This window comes from Acinonyx jubatus, chromosome X (genome assembly GCF_027475565.1).
Source record: "Acinonyx jubatus isolate Ajub_Pintada_27869175 chromosome X, VMU_Ajub_asm_v1.0, whole genome shotgun sequence".
NCBI classification, from domain to species: Eukaryota; Metazoa; Chordata; class Mammalia; order Carnivora; family Felidae; genus Acinonyx; species Acinonyx jubatus.
Window position 1 is genome coordinate 33763833 of NC_069389.1, and position 11820 is coordinate 33775652.

Sequence of the window (11820 nt, forward strand, 5' to 3'; positions counted from 1 at the left end):
AACTCATGATATTCACTGAGGGGTGGGACAAGGAGTGGATCTTATCTATAACGTTTTACTGTTTTTTTTTTTTAAAGCTGAAGACAATATAGCAAATATGAATACTAGCCAATCCCACGTGGTGCAAACATGAATGAAACCAGGGTCCTTGTCAAGGAGCCGGGGGGAATCCCCAAACTTGACTTGTGGTGGGAACCAGGGGGCTTCCTGGGCGTGTCACCCGCCTGGCCCTCAATTCCCCGGTGCTAGCCCAGAACTGGCACCTAGCAGGTGCTCAAAAAATAGCTAAGGATCCGTGCAGCTTTGGGACGCCTTAAAAGATTGTCACACAAATGACCGGGAGGCCTCGCGCCACTTTGCTACAGACCGCATCTTAACTTGGGCACTTTGGGGATCTTCTGTCTTGGTGGCCACACCCGGCAAAGATTTCAGAGTTTGAGAGGAACAGACGTGTTCATACACACCTGGGAGACACCCTCTGTACATTTCCAGAGAGGCCTGGGGTGGGGAGGCAGCTAAGGATGGTCATTTGTTAGTGGCTGAGACAGCTCCCAAGCAGGAGTGGGTCAACAGTGAGCTCTTTTGGGGGTGGGAGAAACATCCAAAAATTTGTGCTACTGGTGGTGCAATTGTAAATATCCTAAAATCCACTGGATTGTTTACATAAAGGGAGTGAATTGCTGCTACGTCAGTTATCCCTCGATCGAGCTACTTTTTAAACATTGAGTTGTTCCTTAAGACCTTCATAGGGAGCAGACCTGGGATCGACCAGGGACCTGTGGCTTCTGAAGAGAACCCCCTATGCCTTTGTCCCATGGCGTGGCTTTCTATAGCATACACTCAAAATAGTTGTTGATACAGGCGGCATGTCACAAGTGGGTTACCGACATGCTGGGACATTCCGGAGCCTCACAGCCCTTGGGAAGGCTGCCCTGGGGGGCTGGGTGCAGAAAATCCTCTATCAATTGCCTCTGGCCAAGGGCATGTTCTACCATCTGCCCCAGCATGTTAGACAAAGAGTATTAATTGTCTTTGGGTGCTATGATATGGAACAAAAGAACCCAGAAAGTATTTCCCTAAAGAAATGCCATGTTTCTCAACCTTTTCTATGTTTCTTAATAAGAACCTGGGCCTTGTGGAGGGGAGAAGGGTGGTGGGTCACCTGCTGTTGGTGGATTTGGGGCTTTATGTAAGAAAAGGGTGTGGAGCTGGCTGGCTAGGAAAGGACGCCCTAGGTAAACGTGAGGGCGGCCAGCACCGACTATGGGAATCCACTTGGATGTTTCCTCTACCCCTGCAGAGAATTATGTTTATTCACCTGGAAAGCAGAAACTGTTGCTAACTGGAGCAGAAAAGTAATTTCCATTTGGATGTGGCAAAAGAAGTCCAGGGCATCAGAAGAGGAAGCCTCCTATAGCAGAGACAGGATCACCTTTGCCTGCATTTCCAAAGGCAGAAACCTGGTCCGGGAGGAACTCTAAGACCCGAGGAGGCCACCTGGGAGGTACTGGAGGCGTGTGGAAATCAGAGTATCTTAGACCTGTCTTCAGTCAGATTTTAACAGCCCCTTACTAGGCTGCTCGGAGCTTGTCTTACTTCCACGACCTAACTATCTTTGGAAAAGGTTAGGACATCCATCCTTCCCAGAATCCAGAGATTGTGCAGGTGAGGGGCGTTTCTCAGGCACGTGCACTTTGCCACCAAAAGTCCTTTCTGGTGTCTTCGTTCGAGTTGCCTATGGCAGGCCCTAAGGCAATGGATTGATTGTCATTTCTCCAGGAGGGATAGACAACGGATTGATTGTAAGTCATTTTTTCGGGAGGGCCAAGGAGTGAGGCAGGGAAGAGAAGGAAGGAGGCGACTGAAGGGTACGTCACCAAGCGGGTTACCACTCGGGGCAGTGGGAGCTGCTCCCGCTGGGGGATGTCTGGACACGGCACGGAGCGGCTCAGGTGTTCCGGTGTTCTGGACACCTGCTGCCACCTCTCTGGAAAGCCACAGAACCGGCAGCCATCAAGAGCACCGCGTAAGTTGGCTGTTCCGATAGCATCATTCGTGGTCCACCCAGAGAAAGGCCGCGGCTGGAGGAGCTTTGCGCTGCCCTGCGAGAACTGGCTCATCTGCACCCATGCACTGTCTGAGGCCACCCGCGTCTGACAACAGAAGCCAGAGCCTCGGACCAGAGCCTCTGGCCACAGCCGTCACGTCTGATTCCTAGGCCGCTCTGTCTCTAATCTGGAGGAGACTCAGTGGCCAAGATGTTTCTCAATTGTCTGGACGTCCTCACGAAATGACAGTAGAGGCTTTGGTCCTTCCTGCCTTCTCACCCCTGAGACACATGCTGTCTCTGGCAAGGCAGTGTAGCGCAGTGATTAAGAGCATGTGTGTGCAGGGGCCCCTGACTCTTGCTTTCCTCTCAGGTCATGATCTCATGGTTCGTGAGTTCAAGCCCCACGTTGGGCTCTGTGCTGTCAGTGCAGAGCCTGCTTGGGATTCTCTCTCTCTCCCTCTCTCCCTCTGGCCCTCCCTCTCTTATACTCTCTCTCTCTCAAAATAAATAAGTAAACTTTAAAAAAAAGAGTGTGTGTGCATGTGTGTGTGTGTGCACACGTGCGTGTGCGTGCGTGTGTGTGTGTGTGTGTGTGTGCACGTGCACTTCCTCTGGGGTTAAGCTGCCTGGCTTCAAATGCTAGGTTTGTTACCCATGCAAGTCACTTAACCTCTCTGTGCCCCATGTCACTCTCATGATACCACCTCAGAGGAGTGGTGCAAGCGTAAAGTTATAGAAACATCTAGAACCTTCTAAGGGCACCTGGCAAATGCTTGGCAAATGTCGACATTTTCATTCTGCTTGTGAGATAAGGAAAACCCTGGAAGTGGGGAGATGCACCCAAGGTCACAGGCAAGTTGGATTTGTAGCAGAAAAGAACTGTGCCCGGCGGCAGCCCCTGCCCAACCCCTGGCCCAGCAGCCCCCCTTCCGCACACATTTGGAGTCACCCGTCATTGTGATTCTCGTGGTTAACCCCCAATCTCTGTAACCGCTCCAGCTCTAGAGCCTGGATTTCTGCATCAACTTCCCTGAGGCCAAACTTCCGATCATATGACCCAAGCCGGACTCTTTCCTTGTTCCCCAGTCCCAGCTCCACACTCCTGTGCCCCAATTCCCATGTCTCAGCTTTCTCACACGGGCCCCGTCCCCCTTCCTTTGTGCATTCAGCACAGTGCTTGGCAGCGGGTAGGTAACTGGGCAGGGGGCGTTGGCTGCACTAGTCTCTGCTTCGTGGCTGAGTCTAAGGATTGAGACCAGGACCCCTACCTGTAACCAAAGCCAGTGACAGGAGACTGCCCCACACTGCTGGGCCCCTGGTGGCATATCCTGCTTTCTTGGAGCTTCCACGCACAAGCCACCGCGGCTTCCTGGGCCCCATACTTTGTTGCAGCCTCATTGTTCCAGTTCCCGGGTGTTTGCCTGGCTGGAGACCAGAAGTAGCTGTGACTTCTGGTGCCAGACTCAGCCTCTGGGATAAACCTCCTCTAGCTGCACCTGCAGCCTGGCCAGCACCCCGAGAATTACCCTGGGCCAGTGGGTGTGTCTGCAGCCTACTCTCTTCGGGGCCAGAGCTCCTGGTCCAGCAGGCACCTCAGACCACACCGGCTGCACCCTTTCCATTTCTTCTCCAGAAATGAACAGCAAAACGCCTCTGATTTGGCGTCCAATTCCAAATTCAGAAAACTCTTGCCCACCCAGCCAGACACTGGCTGATTCTGAAACCACTGCGTTTATAGATTAAGTTCAAACTAGAGTCATTCTCGAGGCCCTACAACATATGTCTGTTTAAACTCACCATTAATTTGTTTCATCACCAATTCTAGGCGCCAGAGGTACGAAAATTAATAAGTCACATCCGTTATCTCCTGATGGAGAAGGCAGATGTGTAAGCAAATAGCTATTATACGAGGTTATAAACGCTAAAACACAAGTATCATTAAAATGCTGTGGGAATGTCAGTAAAGGAGGAATTAATCCTATGGGGAAGGGTCAAAGAAAGCTTCAAAATGGAGACCATGCCTGAGCCAAGCTTGAAGCCCAGGTGGGAGCATGTCAGCTGGAGAAAGGAGAAAGGGCGTTCGACTCTGTTTTTGCTTTCCTCCGTTTGCACCCGAGGTCAACAGGGCTCCCTCCGTTAACCACATCTCCGTGTTTGCGAACCCCACCTGCACCAGTCCGCCCAACTTGTCTCTTTTGCTATTTCTCTCTCCTTCTTCTCTTCAATCTCCCGGTTCCCCATCGTCCCCTGGAGGCACCCTCTGGAAGGTTGTATAAGCGGTATCCTTAAATAGTCTTTTGTTTTTGTGATATACACAGCGTCATGTTAGGCATGTGTGCTCTTAATTTACATAAAAGGTATTGTGCTGTGTCATTTCCTTTCTAACACTGTTCACTCAGCACTCTTTTCAAAGATCAATGCATTTGCTGTATGGGCATTTCGTTTTTCCTTCTAAGTGCAGCATAGCGTTCTATGGTGTGTGCATACCTCATTTTTCCCATCATCTCCCTTAATAATGGACACCGGGGTGGCTTAATAGCTCTCTTCTTCCATAAAGAACATCCCCACATATGTCCTCTTACAGACCTGTGCGGGAATTTTTCTCGACGGGATTGCTCAGTGATGGGCCATCCACATACTTAGTTTTACGACGGGTTGCCAAATTGCTTTCAAGGTGCATGTCCTCAGCCAAGATTCATCGAGCACGAACCTCCTGCCAGGTGCTATTCTATCCACAGAGGATTTAGCCGTGAACGGAGTCCTTGCCTTCAGCGAGCTTACGGTCAAATGAGGGAGACAGCAATGAACTCTTAAGTGCACAATGAAAAACCATGCAGTGAAAAGTGCCGTGAAGACACTGAAACGGTAGGTAGGGGACAGAGAGCGACAGGGAACGCTATTTTAGGTAAGGTCATCAGAGGCGTCTGAGGCGTGCCATTCCATGGGAGGTCTGAAAGAGGTGAGGGAGTGAGCCATGTATTCGGTCTGGAGAAGAACATTCCGGGCAACAGCAAAGCTCCCAGACAGGAGCGTGTCGGGTGTGCATGAGCAGGAGGGCAGTGTTTGGGGTTGTTCAACCATGGGTTCAAATTTGACGATAATGCTAGTAAAATGCTTAGCACTGTGCTCAATTTGGACAGGCCATCACTATTATCGGATCGCCGTGATTAGATGGGAAAGATGCCTTTCAGTGCAGAAGGAAGGAAGATGGGGGGATTGGAAAGTGGCGGGAGGGGTAGGCGCCTGGATTGCGATAGCAGTAGTGGGATGTCAGTGTAAACAGTCCCAGAAAACTTTTTCATTGTTTTTGTCCTCACGAGGGTTTTGTGAACAGCTCTGGGGACCTGATGGCCGTCATCCATCTTCGTCACCATTAGAAAGCGCACCCACAGTATGGTCCCTGCAGAAGGGGGAGCTTCCTCAAGGACTGAGGAGGCACTCAGAAAATAAGCTGGACCAACGTGCATCCTTTGCTTCCCGGGAGCTTAAAGAGAACAGCGTTGTGGCGAGGTGTTCGAGCTAAATGCCCAAACGATCAGCTAATTACTTGGGTCTGAGCACAGCTGAACAAATCCACCTTTCCAAGTCACCGCCAGAAGTTCGAGCAACTTCATTCTGGCTGGATTTCAGCACTGCACACCAAGAACCAGATGACCGGGGCCAGGAGGGGCATTTCTCACTTACCTGCTTCCTTCTGTTAAAGAAAAAAAAAAAAATACTACAGTGTAATCAGTTCTCCTGCCTACCGATCTGGTGAGGGATGGAGACAATATGAAGCACATTCGGCCTCACTAGAAATCACAACCGTGCAATTATAAACAGAAATGAGAGACCGCTCTTTATCCGCCAGGTTGGCAAGCGTTAAAAAGATAGAAGGATCAACGATATCTAGAGTTGGGGACAGCAGGGGGAATTGGGGACCGCTGGACACTCTCGGTGGGAGTTTTCATTGGCAAAGCCATTTCGGAGGCAATTTGGCAGCTTCCAGCGACATTTAAAACGGTCACAGTCTTTGGCCCGGCAAAGTCCTCTTCTAAGCCAGCCTGAGAAACTACCTTGTAGATATGTCTGCACATGTGTACCCAGATATATACATATCTAGCTATAGCTAGCTAGCTAGCTAGAGTGAAGAATGCAATCAATCTAAATGCCCATCCATAGGAGTGTTGTTAAATAAATAAATCATGGCATGCCTGTGCAATGGAGTTTTTGATGCATGTATTGCCGGGGAAAGATGTTCAAGATATACGATCGTGAAATAAAAGCCAGCTCTGGCTGATATGCAGGATAGAATCTCATTAATATAAAAAAAGAGATCTATATATGTTCATTTGCGTGTGTAAAGACTTTCCTACGGGGGAGGGGGGGTCCGAAGGGACACACTCCGACTGTTAACCCCCAACCGCTCCCCAGGGAGGGCAATGGGAAAGAGGGAAGGGTGCCTTGAAAGGTTTCTCTCTGTGTACTTCTAAGTTAGCGTTCACGTATGGCACGTGCCTTTAAAGGCAATTTTCTCAGAAAAACAGAAAATCGGGGGGCCGATCTGCATTTGTATTTCATATGCCTCATCTTCCTCCTCTTCAGGACCCATCCTGATCATCACTTTCAAACCCCTGAGCCTTTTCTCTTCCCTGGCGCATGACAAAGCCTGAATCCTAAGCATGCTCTTACTGTGGCTGATAGCTCTGTCAGCTGTTAATTATTCATGCTAATGGAAGGGGCTGGAGGCACAGATAATGCAAAATCAAGAGGAGTAAATCTTTCAGAGCCTCTGTCGACTCCTCTCCTGGATCCCCTGGGAACACCTTGCATACTGTAGGTATTTACTCAGCAATAAATATTGATTGATATGGATTGATATTTGTCTCTGCAATTTCACATCGCCCACATCCTCAGACGGGTAGATACACACCCCTGGGCAGTGCCTTCCCCACATCGGTACCGGCCCGGCCTTGCTTGCCCACGAGGACTAGCAAGCCCCCGTCACGAGCCACCAGTGGGCTATTCTGTTCTCGGATAGAACAGAGACGACAGGAGTCCTTGCTGTTACTTGTTTTTTTACACTAACTGATCAGTATGGCCACTGGTGGCCCCGCCTCTCTAGTGGGTTTTCATCCAGCTTATGCTCAGCACGAACAAGCCACCCACAACCAAGATTTCACAGCCATGAAAGTGGCTACAATAAAAATAGATACCCATAACCCCAAATACTGATGAGGACGAGGAGCAACTGAAACCCATTTGCCGGTGGGAATGTGTATAGTTTGCTCGGGCCACAGCCTGGGGTGGGGGTGGGGGGCGGGTGCTTAAACAGCAGTAATTTGTTTTCTCGCAGTTCTGGAGCCTGGAAGTCCAAGATCAAGCTGTGGTCGGCACTGGTTTCTTCTGAGGCCTCTCTCCTTGGCCTGCGATGACTGCCTTCCCACCGTGTCCTCACCTAGCCGTCCTTCTGTCTGCTGTTGTGTGTGTCCTAATCTCCTCTTCTTATAAGGACACCGTCATATTGGATTAGGGTCCACCCGAACAACCTCATTTTAACGTGATCGCCCTTTGAAGGTACGATCTTCAAATACAGTCCCATTCTGAGATCCTGGGGGTTAGATCTTTGACATATGAATGGAGAGGGGGTATATAATTCAGCCCATAATAATAATAGTGCATTTTATCATAGGGAAGATGGTCCTCGATAAAAGAGGAATAAAACGCAGGGAAGTAAAACCCCCCATATTCCTGGAAGCCGAGGAGGCTGAGAACTGGTGAACGGTGAGGATGTCTGCCATGCAGCGTTAAAGGCACAGTAAGTGAGCTACGATACCGTAAGAGCCAACATTTATTGCATGGAGACCCTTTACCTGTATCAACTGATTTAATCTTTGCAAACACACTATGAGGTATAGGCACCATTATTATCCCCATTTTATAAATGAGGAACTAAGGCCCAGCGAGCCTAACTAATTTACTCGAGGTCACATAGCTGCAAAGTGGCCAAGCCAGGATTTGAACCTGAGCAGGTTGTGCCCAGAGCTGGCACGACCGTCACACGGCTCTGTGTCCACTGGCTGCAGAAAAGATCACTAATAGATGGGTACTTGGGAAAGCAGATGTGTCCTGAAGTCATGACGTTCTCCTAGAGGAGGACAGAGGTACTCCAGGTTACAGACTGAAGGAGGTCCCTGGGAGAAATTAGCCGATCACTGCGTTACCTAAGTGCTTGACACATAGTAACTTTTTAATATAATTTTTTTTAAGTTTATTTATTTGTTTTTTGAGAGAGAGAGAGCAGGGGAGGGGCAGAGAGAGAGGGAGACAGAATCCCAAGCACGCTCTGCGCCGTCAGCACAGAGCCCGACATGGGGCCCAAACCCGCAGAACAGTGAGATCATGACCTGAGCTGAAATCAGGAGCTGGATGCTTAACTGACTGAGCCACCCAGGTGCCGCAATATTATTTTTGGGTATGCTTGACAGGTTTCTCTGCCTGCTACGTGCAGGTCTATTTCTCAGGGAATGTGGCCCCATCGATAACCAGAAAGTCCCTAAGTGTGTGTGTGTGTGTGTGTGTGTGTGTGTGTGTGTGTGTTAATGTTTCATTGAAGTATAACGTGCATATAGAAAAGTGCGCAAATTCCCCCTCCCACCCCCTTCCAGACATCACCCCTGCCACCAAGGGTAACCATGGCCTTACTTTTAAAGAACATGGATTGGTTTTGTCACCTTGTATCAGTTTCCCAGAGCTGCCATTACAAAATACCACAAACGGGGTGGCTTCAAACAATCATGTCACCGTTCCGGAGGCTGGAAGTCCAAAATCAAGGGGTCGACAGAACCATGATCCCTCTGAAACCTGGACACCACTCGTACTGGATTAAGTGTCTTCCCTACTCTGATATGGCCTGCAACCACCCTATTTCCAAATAAGGTCACAAGTTGAGCTGTTGGGGGTTAGGACTCCAACGTGTATGTTTCTTCGAGGGGACACAGTTCAACAACTCATAACACCATCCAGAAGGAAAATGAAGTTGTACAGTATGAAGTCTTGTGGCTGGCTTCTTACGCTTGGTGCAGCTGGCGAGATTTGTTCATGGGTATCATGTGTACTTGTCGTTAGTTTGCTCTCGTTGCTGTATTGTATTCCATTTGGTGCATATAGCATCATTTAGCTATCCATTCTACTGTTGATGTGCATTTGGGTAGTTTCCTATTTGATGCTGGTATGAATAGTGTTGCTCTGGATATTCAAGTATGTGTAGTCTGGCTAACTGATGTGTGCCTTCCTGTTGGTGTCTGTGTGGGGCTAGAATGGCTGGGTCACAGGCAGGCATATAGTCACCTCTTGTAGATACCGGCACATGGCATTCCAGAGGGATTTGACCAACCTGCCCCTCACCAGCAGTGTCTGAGACTCCTGATTTCTCCCCCGTCGGCACTTGGTATTGTCTTTCTTTTTCGTTTTGGCTCTTCTGATGAGTGTGCGTTGATGTCGCGCCATGTTGTTAATTTGCTTCCTTTTGTTTTTCATTCCAGCTTCACATCTCTCTTTGATCATCTTGTTTACTTCCTGGTCTCTTCATCGCCCGTTACCACAACTAGCATCTCAAAATCCCTTCCTTACAGTCAGATGTCTTGATCTACAGGGAAACCAGTGTCTTTCCCCATTTATCATCCTCTTACAGAACAATTTCTCTCGCAGCACCTTTGAACAGCCTCCGAACTCATGTTGCAAAAGAATCCATGCCTGTTTGTTGATTATTTGGGTGTTTTTTAATGCCTTCAGAGCACAACTGGAACATGAAGTTGGAGGGCAAGACGCTTGCCATAACAAATTTATAGAGTCTGTAGTGCATACAAATCTACTTGTAACAAAGTAATCCCCCAACTTTGCTCTACGGCTGTCTTTCTTATTGTATGATTGTTAAATGCATTTCATGGTGCACTTATGTTAGAGTGTCAGATGGCTAATGGAGATAAAGCAGTTCCTGAACAAAGAGTCTGGATATGAGGAGGCAGCCATCCCCTGCTTAAATTGCTACCACTGGCCCCTTTCCTTCCTTCTGCCCCCGCTGTCTAAAATGCAGCAAGTTTGCATCTACTGTGATTTTACAAGGAAGCAAAATGGTATCCTGGAAAATACAGGGCCGAGGGGAGGGTCAGTCACCTTAACTCCAAGCCCTGTCCTGCCACTTGCTGGCGATATGAGAGAGGGGCAGGGAGCTGGGCAGATGGGCATCCTTGAGGAAGCAAGTGACTCAGCAAGAGTGGAATGAGTCAGGGCCAGAGACCAGAAGCCAGTGAGGGATTGCAGTTTTTGTTTATTCTGGGCTTGTTCCCTTTTTGCCCCATCGTGTTCTGTGAAGTCTCTTGGAAGAGGCAAGTCTGTCTGGGGTACATTCGGGACTTGGGTTGGAGATGTAAAGAGGAGCCACCCTCTCTGGGGCCGTGAGTTACTGTGGCCTAAGGGTCCTGGCTTCTCGGACCAGCTGCTTCTCGATCTGCAAGTGTCACCAGCTGGAAGTGATAGAGAAGGAAGGGCAATCACCTACCAATTCTCAGTTTTGAACCTGTATTGTTTCCAAAACTGGCCTCGAATAAGTCAGACTCTTGATACTTGACATTTTTTTAATGTTTATTTATTTTTGAGAAAGAGAGAGAGACAGAGAGAGACAGAGCACGAGCAGGAACAGAGATGAGGGAGAGGGAGACACAGAATCCGAAGCAGGCTCCAGGCTCCCAGCTGTCAGCGCAGAGCCCGACGCGGGGCTCGAACCTGATCATGACCTGAGCCGAAGTCAGATGCTTAACCGGCTGAGCCACCCAGGCGCCCCGAGATTTGATACTTCTTGACTGTCCCAGAGCATTTGGTATGATAGAGATCGCACGGAATAGATCCTAACCTGGCCCCTTATGGACTTTTTATTAAGCATTTACCAAGAACCTTACATCTGTGAAGGGAATCTCAGAGCCATCCACACCCACCCACAGGGCTGACAAATGAGGACTGCCAAGCCTTAAGGTGAGTGAAATGAAGACTTCCCTCAATGGGCCCAACAGACCAATGCCAGACCATGATCGTAACAGAGTGTTACACTCCTTCTGCCATTTACCTTGGCTTTAGCTTCCTGTCTGGAAACAGCTGGTCTCTGTGATTTGTTTAGGTGGGATTTCCCCAAGCATTGTGTTCTTGTATTTATCTTCCAGCGGCAGGAGAATAATGGAGTCTGAGGAGAAGCTGCGTAGCAGTGACCCGTCCATGGAGGAGGGCATTGGAAGGACGGTTTGCGGGCTTGACTTGAGGTGCGGGGCCAAGAGGGAATCGAGAAGAGGTTGACTGAGGAAGAGAGGAACCAGAGAACATTTAGGCTTATCTGTGGCTTGTTTCAACTCTAAGAAATTTGGTGGCTATGCAAGGAGCATCCCTTGAAGGGAGGGAATGACTCAGGGCCATTGTCATATTGCGGCTGATAGAATAAGGTGGAGAATGAACAACTGGGTTAACTTTTCAGCCTACAAACCGAGCAGTGCCCACCTGGCGTGAGATGGTGCCAATTTTCTCACTGACGTTTTCCCGTGATTAACTCAGTGATTAGTAAGTGGACTAAGTTGTAAGAATCTACGTTTGCGTTTTCCCACATGGGAATGAGTAGAGTCATTTTCAGTTAGACACTGCTATCGAGAAGCATTTCTTTCTTTCTTTCTTTCCTTCTTTCTTTCCTTCTTTCTTTCTTTCTTTCTTTCTTTCTTTCTTTCAACCCTAAACTGGCAAGAGTTTGTTCG

At 48.9% G+C, this 11820-nt stretch overlaps 1 long non-coding RNA gene across 6 annotated transcripts in view; it reads left to right on the forward strand.

Moving 5' to 3' along the window:
* The window catches only part of LOC113597566 (uncharacterized), a 267813-nt gene extending 260567 nt beyond the window's left edge, over positions 1-7246 (forward strand). For 5 of the 6 annotated variants that reach the window (XR_008290078.1, XR_008290081.1, XR_008290082.1 and 2 more), the window contains 2 exons: positions 1301-4915; positions 5371-7246. This is a non-coding gene — a long non-coding RNA (uncharacterized LOC113597566). The remainder of the gene's footprint in view (positions 1-1300; positions 4916-5370) is intronic. The other variant, XR_008290079.1, reaches the window with a different exon arrangement.
* The last annotated feature ends 4574 nt before the right edge of the window (positions 7247-11820 follow it).